Here is an 18,749-nt window from a genome sequence, read left to right as displayed (position 1 = left end):
TTTGATTAGCGGTAACGGTGGAGCTGGAGAGTATTGCGTCTTCTCCACATTGCTGGGCAAGAACCACCAACAGTGTGGTGGAACTCGTGACCCTTTCCAAGGCCATGGCTCTTTCGGCCTGCAGGCGTCAGCCCTAGCATCTCCCTGCGCTTGTGAACTGGTCTGGTGATCCACTGGCTGTCAGGATTTCTTCTGATAGCTTTATGGAATGGATCAATGAGAATAACCTCAAAGAGTTTGTATGCGGAATCTTCACCAACCCAGTAAGAATTCAAGACTCTTAGAGCCCCACAGTGACGTCCAGCTCGCTCTCTCCAACAGACAACGCTTCGTGCAAACTTTAGCTGATTAACACCATGATGGACAGGCTTGCCGTAGGTAGCACCCTTAGGAACTGGGCGTTTGCGGCCACCACGACGCCCATGAATCCGATATATGACATAACCTTGCCTGGCCTTCTAGCCCAGCCGGCGCGCTTTATCCGGTGAGTTGGGTGGGGAGCCTTGTGGAGCGCAGAGAGCTGGCAGTACTGCCAGCAGCGCACGTAGAGAAGAAAGCACATTACCTTGGACTGCTCCATAGTTACTGGATGTACTTGTAAGTGCCGATCTTGGCCTACCTTTGAGCTGATGGCTGCGGCCTGACAGAAAGGTCTTACCATGCTCTATTTTAATAGCTGCACCAGGTAAAACCCGAGTTTTACAGCTCAGCAGGCAGCCAGGCTGGGTGATGAAAGTACTTCCTCTCTATCAGTCAAATCAGACTTGGTGAGTGATTCTCTTGAAGTTCCCTTGAAGAAGCAAGATTCTGCCACTATGAGGGGCGGTAGAAAAACATAGTACGCTCTCCCAACTGTGCAGTTGTCTCCAAAGGAAGCCTCACTCTGAAGACAATGTTTGAAATTCTACTCTATTTTAATGTAGCCTGAAAAGGTGCCAGGATCCATGTTGTGTTTCTGAGTAAGCTCATGGGCATGTGTCTGTCTCTGTTTAGAATATGTGGAGGAAATATCCCTTGGGTCCTGAGATTTAGGACTTCATCAAAGCTTCAAGACAACAAGAAATGCCCCAACTGGTATCACTAACATTCTGTTAATTTTTTTTAACTTTTTTGTTTGTTTGTTTGTTTTGTTTTGTTTTAAAGTTAGCTCTGCATCCAGTGTGGGGCTTAAACTCAGACTCTGAGATCTAGAGTCACATGCTCTACTTGACTGAGGACTGAGCCAGCCAGGCAGCCCAACACTTCTGGATTGTATATTAAAGTAACATATAATAGTGCCTGTTCCTGGATCATGTCCCATCTGTCTCATTTCTTGCATTAATATCACATTGTTTTAATTGTTATTGCTTTGTAATATGTTGTAATAACTGGTGGCCCCTTACTACTTTTTTCTCAAAGTTCTCATAGCTTTTCTTAACTAATAGAAAAATTACTTAATTATATACTTCAATTTATGGAAATTAAGAACATTAGAAAATCCAAAGTTAATCCAAATGGAATTTGTAGTGTATTTTTTCTACGGTTATTTGTATTTTTTTTTTTACAAGTAGCAACATTTGCAGATTTATGGAATCTGTATTTTAGAGGCAAATACATCAGTAATAACAGTGGTGGCATTGAGATGTGTTTCTTTCCATGACATTCCATGCAATCAGTTAGCCAGAGGCCACCTATCAACCTACTTTATGATGAGGTGTTAAGTGAGTGATCAAGTTATATAAAGTGTAGGATGCAAATTATCCATGGGCTAAATAATTCACCTTCGAAAGGTCTTATATTTTTGCAAGAGAATTACATATTTAATGAACACAGAGATTATATCTTCTTTTAAAAAAATGCATGAAATTAAAACATGGTGTATTCCTGGTAACCTTAGTTAAGTAACCTGATTGCAAAATTGGAAAGAGGAAGATGGGAGGAGTCTCGGTGGCTCAGTTGGTTAAGTATTTACCTTAAGCTCAGGTCTTGATACCAGAGTCCCAGGATCAAGCCTGGCTTTGGGCACCCTGCTCAGCGGGGAATATGCTTCTCCCTCTGTCTCACCCCTGCACTTGTGCACACACCTATGCTCTCACTCCCTTCTTCCTCTACACAAACCCAAATAGATAAATAAAATCTTAAAAAAGAAAAAGAAAAAGGAGAAAGTGAAAAATTTGATAAGAGCACACTAACACATCAGCAATACACTTTCAGGGGAATATTTGAGTTTCTGTTTTGGAGGGCTCTGCCTCATCACAATAGTATCTGAATTTTGGCTCTTTATCTCTGTGATACATGCCATGGTCGTTATGAACTAGTTCAATTTATTGAGAAGCTCTAGTATACTCAAAAAGTATGGGTTTGTTTATATGACAGCAGTTCAATTTTGAGGCTTTTCTCTTTTACCTTGTTGCAGTTATATTCCAGGTTGCATAAATGATAATATGTGAAGACTGAGTTACATGAATAATATTTAGTCTAATATTTATCATATATAGTGTAAGATAAAATTTATCCAAACTTAAAGTTCTGAGGCAAGGAGGGGAAGCAGTGAGCCCACCATAAAGAGCTGACTACAGACATGGGGGTGGTATGTGCATCAGAACTGCTCAGAAACCCCATGACATATCTCCTAATACCTACACACGCTATTTACAAGGACCCTCCTATCAACACTTTCCTACACCACCAGTGTTGCAGCCGACACCACTATCAAACCAGCCTCACCATCAACTCTGCTATCCCACATTTCTATCATTAACCCTAGCACCACTCCCACAACCACAAACATCCTGCATGACCTCCTGGTTTGGAGAGTGACCATGTGTCTGGACAGAAACTGAATGGCACACACATGCACACACATGCACAATGTGGACTGGGCTTATGCACCGCAAAAATCAAATACTGGAATATTTTCTTTCCCCTCTGTGAAAACAAAGAAACTAATGAAACTGGCTAGAATTTATTTTTGCTGAGCTTCTCCAACCTGTTTTTTTATTTTGTTTTGTTTTGTTTTGTTTTGTTTTTACTTTCTTTTCTAGATATCTTCTTGCTTTTTGACCCATTTTGATGTAGTGTTTCTCTTCCAGGTCCAGCATCTCTGCAGAGTGATATGTGATCATAGAAAACTCCCAACTCTGACCTGCCCACCAAAATTACACTTTTGGAATTATTGTACTGCCGTTTTTATACAACTGCCTTCTGCACTACATGGCCTGATTTGACCTCATTCAGATCCAACAAAAATTCACGGAGAATGTCTTCTTCCTGAAGTTTTCTCTTCTCTTCAATTTCATGTAATTCTTCTTTCTTGATCGTTTAAATTTTTTTCTATTAAAAAAATGTTGAAAACTTTTAATTATTCTCCACCACTATTGTTTTTCTTTCTAGAGATCAGTGTCTCCAAAACCTTTTGATCAAAACAAGCCATTTCCATATCAAAGTGACTATACTTCAAAATTTTGACTTTTTGGCTATAGCTCCTTATCAAAGTAAATTTTAAATTTATACATTTTGTCATTACTTGGATTCCCTGGGAAGTGTGAAGTTATTGGGAAATACCCTAGAGAACAACTCTTAGGTAAGGGGATCATAAAAGTAGTAGGACCAGGAAAAGGGAGGTGTTGAAAGTTACAGCCTCACCACAAAGCCCCCAGCAGATCCTACGGGTATTCCAGAACTGAGATGTTCCTTAGAGTTGTTCCACCTTAAAGAACATGGTCTGGCCTTTTTCAAGACTATGAAATTTGCCTAACTTGTTAAACATCTTTCCCAAATACTGTTTCAACAACATCGTCCTTACCTAGATCTTTGTAGACTTTGCTTAAACAATTTCTTTTTACAGATATTTTTCTAATTCTATAATTGCTTTTTGCCCACCTCTCCTTCTCTCCACATACAAGGCTGCAGTATTAAAAAAAAAATATGCAGTGCTGATTACAGCAAGATCAGGGTGCAGTCAGCACATCAAAGTATTCTCAAGTGAAAGGAGACAAAGGCATGACTGACTCAAGCCTAGGAAAGCAAGTACAAAGGTCAAGTCTAAAGGCAGAAACAGGGTAACTAACCAACAGGAAAGGTAGTTGGGTATCTGGATCAGGACAGAAACTGGAGCAGGGAAGAAACTGGAGCAGTGCAAGACTAGGACAAAAACAAAGCCGTTGCTACAAACAGCACCCGATGACCACAGCTTGCCTTTGTCGGTCGTTTGGTCCTGAGTATGTAGTGAATGAAGTGGTCAGTATGGCTTAAAAGGACACAAAGAAGGAGACATCTTAATATCTGGGTTTATTTCAAGAGAAATGAATCATGAAGAAATAGAAAATCTGGACAGACTAGTTACTAGTAACAAGGTTACACTGATAATTAAAAATCTCCCAACAAACAAAAGTCCAGGACCAGATAGCTTCACTGGCGAATTCTACCAAACATTTAAAGAATTAATACTTATCCTTCTCAAACTCTTCCAAAAAAAGAAGAGGGGACACTTCCAAACATTTTAGGAGGCTAACATTACTCTGATACCAAAACCAGACAAGGACACCGCAAGAAAAGTAAATTACAGGCCAATATCCCTGATGCATACAGATGCAAAAATCCTCACAAAATGCAAACAAAAATTATCAAACCGGATTCAACAGTACATTAAACGGATCACATACCTTGACCAAGTGGGATTTAGTCCAAGGATGCAAGGATGGTTCAACATGTGCAAATCAGTCGATGGATATTTTTCACATTATATATAAAGTAATATTTTATATATATAAAATATATGTTTTATATATATTATCACATTATATTAGTCAATGGATATACCACATTAACAAAATAAAGGATGAAAATCATATCATCATCTCGATAAATACAGAAAAAAGCATTTGACAAAATTCAACATCTATTTATGTTAAAAACTCTCCAGAAAGTGGGTATAGAGAGAATATACCTCAACAAAATAAAGACCATAATAAGTCTAGAGCTAATATCATAATCAATGGTGAAAAGCTGAACTGAAATAAAAAATAAGACAAGGATGCCCACTTCTACCATTTTTATTCAATGTAGTCTAGCTAGATCAATTAGGCAAGAAAAAGAAATTAAAGCCATCCAAATCAAAAAGGAAGAAGTAAAACTCACTATTTGCAGGTGACATGATATTATATATAGAAAGACCTAAAAAGACTCCAACAATAAAACAAAACTAAACAAAACTGTAAGAGCTAATAAGTCAATTCAGGAAAGTTGCAGAATACAAAATTCATGTAGAAAAATCAGTTGTAGTTTTATATATCAATAAAGTACAGAAAGAGAAATTAAGAAAACAATCCTATTTGCAATTGCATAAAAAAAAATACTTGGTAATAAGTTTACCATGAAGATGAAAGGCTGAAAACTATAAAGCATTGATGAAAAAGGAGAAGATACAAATAAATGGAAAGATATTCCACGCTCATGGATTAGAAGAATCAATATTGTTAAAATGTCCATACTACCCCAAACAATCTACGTACTCACAATTTCTATGAAATATTTGCTATTTCTATCAAAATTCCAATGATATTTTTCACAGAAATAGAACACACAATCTTAAAATTTGTATGGAACCACAGAAGATGCATTTTTTACCTATCTTGGAAAGCAGCACTTTTCAGGCTCTCTGGCCAACTGGCTTCCAGCTCAATTCCACAAAAAGACAGAAAAAAAAGGGAGAAATCTGTTTTTAACCACTTTGCTTTGGGCAGGCCGTAGCAATGCCTTGTTCCTTGGAGATTTCTGCTCCCTCTGGATTGATTCATAAGCCTCCATTCACCCAGGTCTTGAGTTCTGGTAAATTTGCATTATCCCTTTGTTCCTTAATTCCTTACTGAGGGCACTGTAAGCTTCCTACTGTAGCTACTATCTGGGAGGTCTCACCATTCCCTCTTGGGTTTTTCTCTCTTTACAATACATTTGTAGGTCATTTCTCATGCTAAGTTCCTTTTATTAAACTACCTGGCATAGGCGATATTTTCCTGCCTGAACCTTAATACACCCACTAATTTTTCTGTCCCCTTGAACAAAATGAGGATTGCACTGACTTCTAAGGTCCTTTCAGCTCTTTTATTGAGGATTATGTCCTACTACACTTTCCCTGTAATCTTGCACATCTTTTTATTCATTCATTCATTCATTCATTCATTCAGCTAATATTTATTGTGCTATTGCCAAGTGCTAGGCACTGGTCTAGGTGCCGAGAATACAAACAAGAGTAAAAAAATTAAAGTCTTGATATCATAGAGCTTGCATCCTACTGTGAGATAGGAGAAGAAATTGTCCCTCTTTGATGAGGACTGAGAAGGTTTCCAGATGTAGGACTTTTAGCCCTAAAATTGGAAAAATCCCAGGCATTTTGATACATGACCATCGTTCTGTGAGGATATAGATAAAGAAACATATAAGTATTTTTTAAAATCTCAGGTAGTCATAAATGCAATGAGGAAAAATAAAGCAGGACGGGAAGAAAGGAATGACAGATGTTGATGAGTTCTCTGTTTGATGGTGTGGTCTAGAAGACATTTGGGATGAAATAACATTGATCAGAGACCTGAATAACTTAAGGAAACAAATATTACAGATACCCAGGTTGAGAGACTAGCCAAAGGAAAGGCCCTAAAACTGAAACATATTTGACAAATGCATCAGTCGTGGTTCCAGTAGGAAACAGAGGGCATCGATAAATAAACAGTGGTCAGTCAGTAGGAATGCCTTGAAGGTTAGAGAAACTAAGTCAGTGAGACTGGGTACATGAAAAGATGCCATTCCGATTTCTCCAAGATGCTAAGCTCTGCTCACCTCAAAGACATCATCCTAACAATCCCCTTCCACAAAATAAATGAAAAATAAATGCATGAAAAACTTCTTATCCCAAACTGAAGAACTCATGAATCTTGGGGGAAGGAGTATCTTCTACATATTTACCATAAGTATCCAAGTTCCATTTGCAACCTAGCCAGAACACTAGATTAGAATAAAATACCTCCCTTTAATACCTTAGAATATATTGGGTGATTTAAAGCTTCATTAAAATAAAATTTACATATATAATAGAAATGTCACAAAATACTTACAGTAAGATTATATGACAGAGATTACTCATTTTATGTACAATTTTATTCTTCTCTTCCTCCTTAGTGAAGGAATCCTGAATCTTTTCAGGGTGGTAATGTATGTTGGGAGAGGCATGGACCCTGAGCATGCCTGCATTTTCTTGTTGGGTATGCCAAGGACGCAAGGTCCTGACTACTCTTGACCCAGACCATTATCCAAGGTTGTTTTTCCACAAGTAAGACCAAGAGTAGGTTTGCTTACTACTTGCTATAAAATGTTGTGTTTCCCCAGACTCAGTGCTCTTCTTCTGTAACGCAACTCATTGCATGTACAGGCTGTCATCCAAGCACATGGCATCATTCCCATGGGACCAAGGGGCCAAGGTAATCTACACAAATATGCTCTGTAATGATTAATAAAGACTCAAGAGTCTCTTGAATTCTGTCAGCATCCATAAAATAGTAACAGGATAATGTAATAGCTTGTAAGTTAGATAAAGTCAAATTCTAGATTTGACCTGTGGAAAAGTATTTTGCAGATAGATATGACCAGGTATTTGAATTCTGGCAAGGAATCTGTAAGTGGAAATTACTGGGAAGAATTTGTGCAACGTTTCCCTAAAGAGAGATAGAAGCAAGAGCGTTCTTTCGTTGTTGTTGTTGTTTTGTTATTGTTCTTTATCTCCTCTTCCTTTCTATTGTTGGAATAAAGTAAGATGAGTGGATATCGAGCAGCCATGCTGGGTCATGCAGTGACCTTGAGTATAGAAGCCTATACCAAGGATGACAGAGCAGAGAGATAGAAGAATCCCAGTTCCCTGTTGACCTTTGTGGAATTTTTATACTGATTTTTGCCTACTTGTCTAGATGATTATATTTGGTGAGAGAATAAACTGTTATGTATTTAATTATAGTACTTGGGGGTCCCCTACTTTCAAAATTATTAAATAGTTTTTATATATTATGAACACCTAGTAAATGAGATACCAGTGGTTTTAAGTATCTCAAAAGCATAAGAAATTTCTGAGAAGTGTGTCATAGACCTGTCTGAGAAAAAAAAGATCAGTAGAATTAGGAGTCAGAGAGTCTGTTGGGCAGGGTGCTGGGTCCCTCCTCCATCATTTTAACTAGAGAGGACTTATTTTTAATCTGTTTTGTATCATTTGGTCTTCTGAGTAAGTTTTTATTTGAAGAAAGACTCCACCTCTGTAAAAAAGTTTAGAAACTACTGTGGTAGTGAAAGTTTATAAAACAACATCCATGTAATTATGTGAACTTGAAATTAGAAAACTTTATCTTAAGTTTACTATTTGGAATTCATTTGATATTTTATAATTGTATTTGTAAGAATAGAAAATTAGTTTTAGTTGTGATGGAATGTGTTTTGGCAATCCTAGTGCATGGGTTTCCATTTGTAAGTAATTTTAAAAGGTTATATTCTTCCCTGAGCACACATTTTCAAGTACCTATTATTACTATTCTACTTTATGCATTAGTGTCTTGGGGATGAATATGGCCCTTAATGTAGAACCTGGGATTACAATGTTATCATTTTTGAATTTTTTTTAACAACTGCTAAGAGGGCTCTGCAATTACAACACATTAAATACTTCTACTATTGCTCAAAATAATCTTATAACAACTGCTTCAGCTTTTACCATAGGAAACACAGGAAAACTTTGATAAAATACATAGCAGCCTAAACAAACAAAAGAATTTTCAGATGCTAGCTAAGTGAAACAAAATATGGTTCTGTTCTATTTTATTTAAAAATAGTCATATACTTATTTACTTTGAATTCAGTTCTAATATGATTGAGAAATGGGAAGCAATGACACAACATACTAGTTAGTTTTGAGTTGAAAGCACCAAAATGTCTTTTGAGTAGTAAATGTTTTTCTTTTTAAAAATATTTATTTATTTATTTATTTATTGAGTAGTAATGTTTTTCAAAATTACAATGATTTTTTAAAAGTTTACCTAATAAAATCCTTCAGAAACAATAATGCTCTTTCTTAGCTAAGGAGATATCAGAAAGGATGTTTTTATGAACCATTTACAATGGCTCCATTTCCTTCCAGTAAAGGAAGATTTTATACCACAAGGATCCAGAATCAGCAACTGATTAAGGCTGAATAGGACACTAAGCAGAGGTCTATCCAAAATGTTTAACAACTGGTATGGCCTGGGCCCTGGGAAACAAGGGGGAAGAGACGCCCCTTCTTTATTGGAGAAGTTTGAAAGTCACATGATATAAGTCATGTGATACAGAGTGATGTTCGTGACAATCTTTTTTTTTTTTTTTATTAAGATTTTGCTTATTTATTTGACAGAGAGAGAAAGATCACAAATAGGCAGAGCAGCAGGCAGTTATGTGTGTGTGTAGGGGGAAAGCAGGCTCCCGGCTGAGCAGAGAGCCCGATGCAGGGCTCCATCTCAGGACCCTGAGATCATGACCTGAGCTGAAGGCAGAGGCTTAACCCACTGAGCCACCCAGGCACCCCTGTTTGTGACAATCTTCAGAAACAATCAGTTGCAATTTTCTTCTTATCTCTGGGTGGCTTATATCAGAAAGTTAGAAGACTTTCACAAGGAGATTAGGAGGAAAAAACAAATATTTTTTTCTTTTGTGGAAATATTAGGTACTCCTAAGTTTCTACTTAAGCTATAGTAAGCTGCTCTGGAAAGTTCTAAGTACTCCCCAGACATAGTCCCTAGAGTCAATAAAAATCAATGGACCACAGCAGATTCTGTGACTGGATTCTGGTATCTTAGATTAGGTGTTAGAAATGGAGGCATGAAGGAACCCTTCTCATGTGAACCCTGTGACTCATCTGCCATCTCTCTGGTGTCAGCTACAGGAGGTTCTACTATCTTTCTAAGGAAACCACTCCAGTTATAGAACATATCATCGGTAAAGACTTGTAACTACAAAATGAATTTAATCAGATCAATCTTTCTCTTACCTGTAAACAAATATAGTTAGTAACTATTATGGAAGAAAAGATTCCATTTATAAAATCAATAGAATAAAAAAAACTTAGAATAAACTTCTCAAAACATAAAACACACATTAAAGAGACTATGGTACTCAATGTACACAGAAAAGACTCAAGTAAATGGAGAATTATGCTTTGTATGTTGGACAAGAAGACTGAGCAGAATGTCAGTTCTCTTACATTAATCCAGAATTTAAATGTAATTCTAATAAAGATATGCATAGAAATTTTTAGGGGGGAAATGACCCAATAATTCAAATGCATTTATAGAAGGACAAATGTATGGACCTTTTAATTAAAGATGATTGGTTAAAAAAAATACTATTTCCCTCTGCTACTGAGCCCTGCTTAAATGAGAATAAATGGATATGACCGTATAAAATGGAGTCATAGATTAACAAAGATAAAATATTGGGAAAGGAATCCACAGTAACAAATTCATAATGGTGGAAAGAGATGGATAAGCTACAAAACCACTCGATTTGCATTGCAGAGTTGGGAATTGATGGTGCCAGGTACTTCCAGAAGTGAGAGTAAAAGGAACAAAAAATAGTAGATTGAAAGTATCTTTAAGCAGAAGTAGGTGCTAAGATTCTCTAATCCATTCTTCACACACAGATTGTTGCGTTTTTTTAATCATGACAAGACTGGGGGTTCATTCTTTGTGATAAGTAACACCATAGGTCTTTGGCCTGGGGAATATTGAGCACAGCTGAGGGCCAGTGTTCTGTATTGAAAATCAGGAATGTTGAATATGAAGGGTGAGAAGGTAATTGATAATGCCCAATAGTCTCCTCTTCAATTTAGCTCACAGAGCAATAGCAACCTGACCACACTCTTTTAAGCATGGCATTAGAACATTCTTTATCAATGAATCCAACAAGCAAAGATGAAATTCCTAAAAGTATTGATATGAGATGCTCCCTAAAATTATCTTTTTAAATAATAAAAGTTAAAAATAATCACAGGTTAGATTCTCCAGGAACTAGACTCTGAAATAGAGATTAGCTTACAGACTGTTAAGGAGGGAGTGCTCACAAGAACTACACCTGTAAAAGGAAGAGAAGGGAAGAAGCAGGATTGAAGGGAGGGAGTTGGGCTATGACCACATCTCAAGTTGATGCCATGGGAGATCTGAAGCCAGGATGGCTGTTCAGAGTTGCCCTGCATTTTGGGCTTTTATGCCTTCATGTGGACCTACCATTGGATGCAGGTTACCCCTAAGAAGGAGCCATGACTTTGATGAGGAAATTTTTTTCAACTGGGGGCAATTTCCAGAGAGGGCAACTTCCACGTGATGACTGTCAACTCACTCCTAGCAGCTAAGGAAATTAAACCTTTACTTCAGAAGGAGCTGGGAACACCTGCTAGATTGCCTATGGTGACACTGCCCACATTTGTCATATGTATACACTTCCCATTGGCTATTTAGTGTCTGCATCAGGCAAGAAATGCTAAATTATGCTGGAGTAACAGATGATCTCCAAATAGCAGTGGTTTATAGCAATGCACGCTCTGCTCAAAGTCAACTTTGATTTGAGACATAGGGCAACTGGGGAATACTCTAACTGAAATATTGCTGACTTTGGCAGATTGAGAAGAGCAAGCCAAACTGTGCACTGACTCTTAAAGTTCAGATCTGACAGACATCACTTCCGCTAATGTTTCCTTTGTTAAGGAAATCACGTATCACATGGCTATGCTTAATGTCATTAAGTAGAGATATATAAAACCCTTTATATCACTTATCTATTACCTCACTGAGCTCAGTGACCTAACACAATATATACTGATGTATTTTTTTTTTTTTCATGATTCTAAAGTTTGGCTGGGCTCATTCAGGCAATTCTTCTCTGTGGTGTAAGCCAGATTCACTGAGGGAGCTGACTTCAACCAAGAACTTAGCAGAGGCTAAAACAGCCAGGATATGGCCTCTTTCCCATGTTTAATGGTTGGTATCTGCTGTTTATTGGAAATCATCTGGTTTTCCTTCATGAGATCTCTCATTATACGGTAGACTAGGTTGGGCTTATTTATATGGTGGTCAAAGCATTCAAGAGAGTCAAAATGGAAATTGTCAGGCCATGTAAGGCTTATGCCTAGAATAGACACCACTTCTGATTGGCCTCTGTTGATCAATCCATAGTCAGGGGAGGAGAAACAGACAAGGATGGGAGAAATTGTTGGCAGCTGTCATTGGAAATCATTTACACTAACAGGGAGAGAAAATAGGAATTCTGGTTAATAGTCCTACCATCCAGTGAGAGAGTCTGCTAATATAAACATCTGGAACATCAAGTGTTTAAGATTTATTTATTTTAAAGAAAGAGGGAGAGAGCCCACTCATGAGTGGGGGGAGGAGCAAAAGCAGAAGAAGAGAATCTTCAAGAAGATTCCCTGCAGAACATGGAGCCTGCCCTGAGGCTTGATCTCACATGGGATCAAATCAAGAATGAGGCGCTTAACCAACTGAGTCACCCATGTGCCCCTGGAATATCAGGTGTTTAACAAATGACTTGAATAGGAAAGAGAGCCCTAAACATATAGAATAAGGAACAAATTGGAAGAAATATACAAGGAGAGAAGAAAAAAAAAAAGATGAAACCAAAAAATTATTTAAAGATAGAAGAAAAAAGAATAAAATTTCATTCACAAAAAAAAATTTAAAAATGATTTAAAAGAAGAGAAAATTTTAAAAGTTTTGGAATTTAAAAATGATGGTAGAAGTACAAAACTGCATTAAAATTTTGGATTATTAAGTTGAACTCTGTCAGGAGATAAGACACAAGACATAGAATGACAAATAATAGAGAAAAGAGGAGAAAATTAGAGGCTGGGGATTCCAAATTTACAGTAATCAGAAATGCAAAGACAAAGAACAAAAGAAACAGATGGAGGAAAATCACCAAATAAATAATTCAAGAAAACTTCTCAGAACTAAAAGGTCATGAGTTTTCAGACTATGAAGTCTTCTGATAGCAAAATGGATTAAAATACATTTAAACGAAGGCACACAATTATGAAATTTCAGACATTTGGGAGAAAATATAAGAGCCCACAAGCTCCTGAAGAGAAAAACACATTTCATATGAAAGATCAAGGAGCACGATGGCATTGAAATTAAACAATAATGGTACTGGGAGCCCGGAGCCAAAGAGAATTTGTTTTAGAATTCCAAGAGACTAAGATTTGCAATTTAAAAATCTAAACTTGACTCTCTATTACAACTAGGGGTATCTAACAATATTTTTTCAAGTGAGCAGTGTCTCAAAATATCATCTTCCATTACCAGAATAAAGGACTAAACAGAGAAAGAGCAAGACATATGAGCCAGAAAACTAGAGACTGGTTAAGAGAGGTAAAGGGAGAGATGACACCTGTCTTAGAGGACATATAAAAGTCCTCTAAAAAGTCCATATTTAAAAAGAAAAAAATCAACCTTCACTGAAAACGACATATTTAAACAGACTGAGAGAAAATGAACACTTCTACGAGCAAGTTTGTGCGTGAATTAAAAATGAGTGTTCACATAGCTTATGTTTGAATGACAGTTGCATAGTTATACAAATAAAACCCTGAAGATTGAACTACATTGGGAAGTATGAGAGGGAGTCATCTTCTGAAGTGGGAAGTCAATAGAAGAATAGAAGTCCTACAACCAAAATATTACGAACTGAAAGTGTGTGATTTAGAAGTAGGAAAAACATGTAAAAGAGTTAGACCCATGGTATGTAAATTAATAAATCCCTTTTTTCTTGCTTTTAGTCGGGTTGAGCTTTTTTCTTTTTTTTGATTTTTTGTTTTGTTCTTGTTTTTGTTTTACACTGACAGAATCTTGTCCAAACATACACACACATCCTCAGATGCCACATCAGACGCTTTGGAAAAAAGTGTTTTGAAAAACTTCCTAGTCTGATGCATAGTCTGGTTTGGGAATCACTACCCTGAAGAATAGTGACCTTAGCAATGAACTGTGTTCTTTGATAAGGATTTAATGAACTCATCTTTCAAATTCAGATAGAGATAATGACTTGTGTTCTAGGACAGCTCTTCACTTCTTATCTTCAGCGTAGGAGGCTAGATATTATCTCACATATGCAAGTATGAAATAGTGATGATGGCAGGAGGAAAAACACATTGCCTACTTAGGAAAAAAAAATCACAAAAAACAAAGGAATTGAAGAAATCAGGAATTTTGTTATCTGATATATACATAAATTGCCTAATGTGCTTTGAACTTTCCTGCCTCCCTAATGCTGCTTCTATCCCCTGTCCTAACCCTGGAAAAATGTATCAGTATTTTATGCTTTATAAATAAGGCTGAACAAGGGCAGCACCTTCATGCTTCATTCTATGAAGAATCAGTTTCTTCTGCCAGGAGATGTTTTTCCAGTTGAACTGAATCTTAAATTCATATAATAAAATGGCCAACTGGACGTTTATAAATCTCATTTCACCTGATTAACAAATGTCTCTGCATCCCAGTTCATTCATGCAAAATTTTCATGATTTCTACCATATTAGTGTTGCTGACATGAAAATGGGTGGGAAATGCTTAAAGAATAAAGCCACCAGACTTCCACAGTCAGGATTGAAAATTCTAATTATCAATTACTGCATAACAAACTACCCCAGCACTTGGTAGTTTAAACAACAACCATTTTCTAATATTTTATGATTTTGTAGGGAGGAGTTGGGGCTAGTCTGGGTGATTATTCTGTTCCATGTAGCATAAATGGAAGTCACTTGGTAGAATTCAGCCAATGAGAAGACTGGGCTGGAGGCCCTCAAGTAGCTTCATTTGCATATCCGTTCCCTTGGCTGATATGACTGGAAGGTTGAGCTCAGCTGGAACAGTTGAGTAGAGCATCTATAAATGGCATCTCCAGAATGATGGCCTCAGGGTAGTTAGGGAAGTTACCTGACTAGACAGTACTTCCAGAGAAAATGTTCGAAGAGATCTGATTGAAGGTGTAAATGGTAACTACCTTTAATCTAAGGTGAAAAGTATGACATCCGTATTTCTGAACATTGGGAAATCCCTTATGATTCAGAATTAATCTAGAAGTTATTCTTCCAACTAAAAAAGAGGACTGTGCCACCCAGATCCTTAGAAAAGGGGATGAGCCAGAAGACAAGCAAGATACATGAAAACCCATAATAGAGACAACTACATCAATTAAAAATGAAAACTTTATGGGGCACCAGGGTTGCTCAGTGGGTTAAAGCCTCTGCCTTCAGTTCAGGTCATGATCTCAGGAGGGTCCTGGGATCGAGCCCCGCATCTGGCTCTCTGCTTGGCAGGGAGCTTGCTTCCCTTCCTCTCTCTCTCTGCTTGCCTTTCTGCCTACTTGTGATCTCTGTCTGTCAAATAAATAAATAAAAATCTTAAAAAAAAACTTTATTGATAACAGGTATCTAATACAGTCTTTTAGCATAGCATATGGGAGGAAGCAAAACCACTGTATCAATGTCATTGAAAAATACTTTACATTTAAAATAAGTAATTGTAGGTATAGTGAACAAGGATTTTCTGCAAATAGTAGTAAGGTCTTTACATATGAAAAAATTTCATCGCTTCTCGGCCTTTTGGCTAAGATCAAGTGTATATATGAAAAAATTTCTAGTTCAGGTCATGAAAGATAAGAGTCATGGAGAACCCCACAAAAGCAGACTGTAGGCAATGAGAAAGGAAGAAAAATATACCTAGGGGAAGAAATAAGTCAGTTTTTTAGTCACAGATGACTAAGCCTGTTTGACTAGTTTCTTAACATAGAGATATTACTATAAATATCCTATTATATTGTCTTCATGTTTGTTATCTATAGATTATGTTTTCATTAACGATCTACTAACTGAATACATATTTCTCTTCTCCAGGCATTATTTTTAACTCAATATATATTTGCTGATTGAATAATTGAATGTATAATGAAAGCACAAACAAAAGAGTAATAATAAAGAATAAATAATGTTTGAATTCGATTCTCAAAAACTTCATAATCTATGGTACAGAATTCTCTCTCTATATATATTTATTATTATTTTTATAAACATATAATGTCTTTTTAGTTCCAGGAGTACAGGTCTGTGAATCTCCAGGTTTACACACTTCACAGCACTCATCACAGCACACACACACACCAATGTCCATAACCCCACCACCCTCTCCTTCCCCCCCTCCCCCAGCAACCATCAGTTTGTTCTGAGATTAAGAGTCTCTTATGGTTTGTCTCCCTCCCGATCCCATCTTGTTTCATTTATTCTTTTCCTCCTCTCAAACCCCCCATGTTGCATCTCCACTTCCTCATACCAGGGAGGTCATATGATAGTTGTCTTTCTCCGATTGACTTATTTCGCTAAGCATAATACCCTCTAGTTCCATCCACATCATCGCAAATGGCAAGATTTTGTTTCTTCTGATGGCTGCATAGTATTCCATTGGACACAGATGCAAAAATTTTCACCAAAATACTAGCCAATAGGATCCAACAGTACATTAAAAGGATTATTCACCATGACCAAGTGGGATTTATTCCAGGGCTGCAAGATTGGTTCAACATCCACAAATCAGTCAATGTGATACAACACATCAATAAAAGAAAGAACAAGAACCATATGATACTCTCAATAGATGTTGAAAAAGCATTTGACAAAGTTCAGCATCCCTTCCTGATCAAAACTCTTCAAAGTGTAGGGATAGAGGACACATACCTCAATATTATCAAAGCCATCTATGAAAAACCCACTGCAAATATCATTCTCAATGGAGAAAAACTGAGAGCTTTCCCCCTAAGGTCAGGAACACCGCAGGGATGTCCATTATCACAACTGCTATTCAACATAGTACTAGAAGTCCTAGCCTCAGCAATCAGACAACAAAAAGAAATTAAAGGCATCTAAATTGGCAAAGAAGAAGTCAAACTATCACTCTGTGCAGATGATATGATACTATATGTGGAAAACCTAAAAGACTCACTCCAAAACTTCTAGAACTTGTACAGGAATTCATTAAAGTGTCAGGATATAAAATCAATGCACAGAAATTAGTTGCATTTCTCTGCATCAACAACAAGACAGAAGAAAGAGAAATTAAGGAGCCAATCCCATTTACAATTGCACCCAAAACCATAAGATACCTAGGAATAAACCTAACCAAAGAGGCAAAGAATCTGTACTCAGAAAACTATAAAATACTCAAGAAAGAAATTGAGGAAGACGCAAAGAAAAGGAAAAATGTTCCATGCTTTTAGATTGGAAGAACAAATATTGTGAAAATGTCTATGCTAACTAAAGCAATGTACACATTTAATGCAATCCCTATCAAAATTCCATCCATTTTTTGGATGGAACAAATAATCCTAAAATTTATATGGAACCAGAAAAGATCTCAAATAGCAAAAGGAATATTGAAAAGGAAAGCCGAAGTTGGTGGCATCACAATTCCAGACTTCAAGCTGGTACAGAATTCTAAGTTAGACTAGAAAAAGCTAAAATCTATTTTTTGCATTCCTAATATACAAGTTTAATCATCCCCATTGTTTTAAGACAATAAACCTGGATGACCTGAAATTCTCTCTCTCTCTCATTCTCTCTCACAGATACAGAGCATGCAAGAGAGCGCAAGCAGAGGGAAAAGAGAGAGAATCTTAAGCCATATCCCACACCTAGCACAGAGCCAGGACTCAGGGTTTGATTTCACAAACCTGAGACCATAGCTATACAAATACACTTAGTTGACTGAGTCATCCAGGCACCCCTGACCTGAAGTTCTCTTAAGTGATTACAAATTTCTTTACAATGTCTGCTTAGGTTTTGTTTTTATCTTAGAGGTAATTATTCCAACTATGTTGCCAGAATGTATCGAGAAGTATACAAGAAGAATGTATATGATCTTATTCTCTTATCAAAGAAAGAGGAACCTTTATGGTTCCACTGAACCGCCTGGAGATAAGAGTATCAGGCAAGTTAGGAGATTGATTCTCTTAGACTGGCAAGCATCCCATGAAGCCATTGTATTTGAGGAATAAAATGGGGGAAAATGTCACATATTGCAATATAGTTAATGGAAAGTAGAGAGTAAGTCATCAAATATGATATAAAGAATTCAGGATAAGTAGGTTATTAAAAATCTTCCCTGAGAAATGATGAATAGCTTTACATAGTATAAAATTGGGAAGTAATGTTTATAGTTTAGCTTCTGAAACTTATTATAAATTTGCTCTGCAGTGTTAATAATATTAGCTGTATAGTCTGGGGAATGATACCCACTGGAGCCAGGCCAGGCATAACATAATGAATGTTTTTTATTTGAATGAGATTGTAATTATGCAAATTAAACTTTAGCTATGGTTACTCTTGCCTCCATGCTGAATGGGTTGTAAGCACAGATCTTATGGAAATTTGGAATTATGTTTTCAGTGATGCATATTGCACCTGCATATCAGGAAAGGGGTTGAAGGCTGTAGAAATGGAGAGTGGCTTTGGATTCCAGAAGAGTTTTGGAGTCTGCACCTTTTTGTATTGGTAGCATGGCTACATGTAAAGACTGAAGTATTTTTGGTCCAGAGAGAATTCCTCAGATTCTCTTTCTTAAATCAAGGGTGCACATGTTTCTGATTATAAAATCAATATTTGCATGTTGAAGGAACTTTGGAGATTGTACAATAGCAAAATAAGACAA

At 36.9% G+C, this 18,749-nt stretch overlaps 1 long non-coding RNA gene and 1 pseudogene across 1 annotated transcript in view; one reads left to right on the top strand and one right to left on the bottom strand.

Moving 5' to 3' along the window:
* Positions 1-3,340, top strand: part of LOC132024725 (uncharacterized) — a 15,726-nt gene extending 12,386 nt beyond the window's left edge. Inside the window, exon 2 of the long non-coding RNA XR_009406289.1 lies at positions 3,072-3,340. This is a non-coding gene — a long non-coding RNA (uncharacterized LOC132024725). The remainder of the gene's footprint in view (positions 1-3,071) is intronic.
* On the bottom strand, positions 6-2,770 carry LOC132024919 (large ribosomal subunit protein eL15-like; annotated as a pseudogene).
* Positions 3,341-18,749: the final 15,409 nt, after the last annotated feature.

The sequence above is a fragment of the Mustela nigripes genome, chromosome 9 (assembly GCF_022355385.1).
Source record: "Mustela nigripes isolate SB6536 chromosome 9, MUSNIG.SB6536, whole genome shotgun sequence".
NCBI lineage: Eukaryota > Metazoa > Chordata > Mammalia > Carnivora > Mustelidae > Mustela > Mustela nigripes.
The sequence above is the reverse complement of the archived record's forward strand: the minus strand, read 5'-3'. Positions and strand labels throughout refer to the sequence as shown.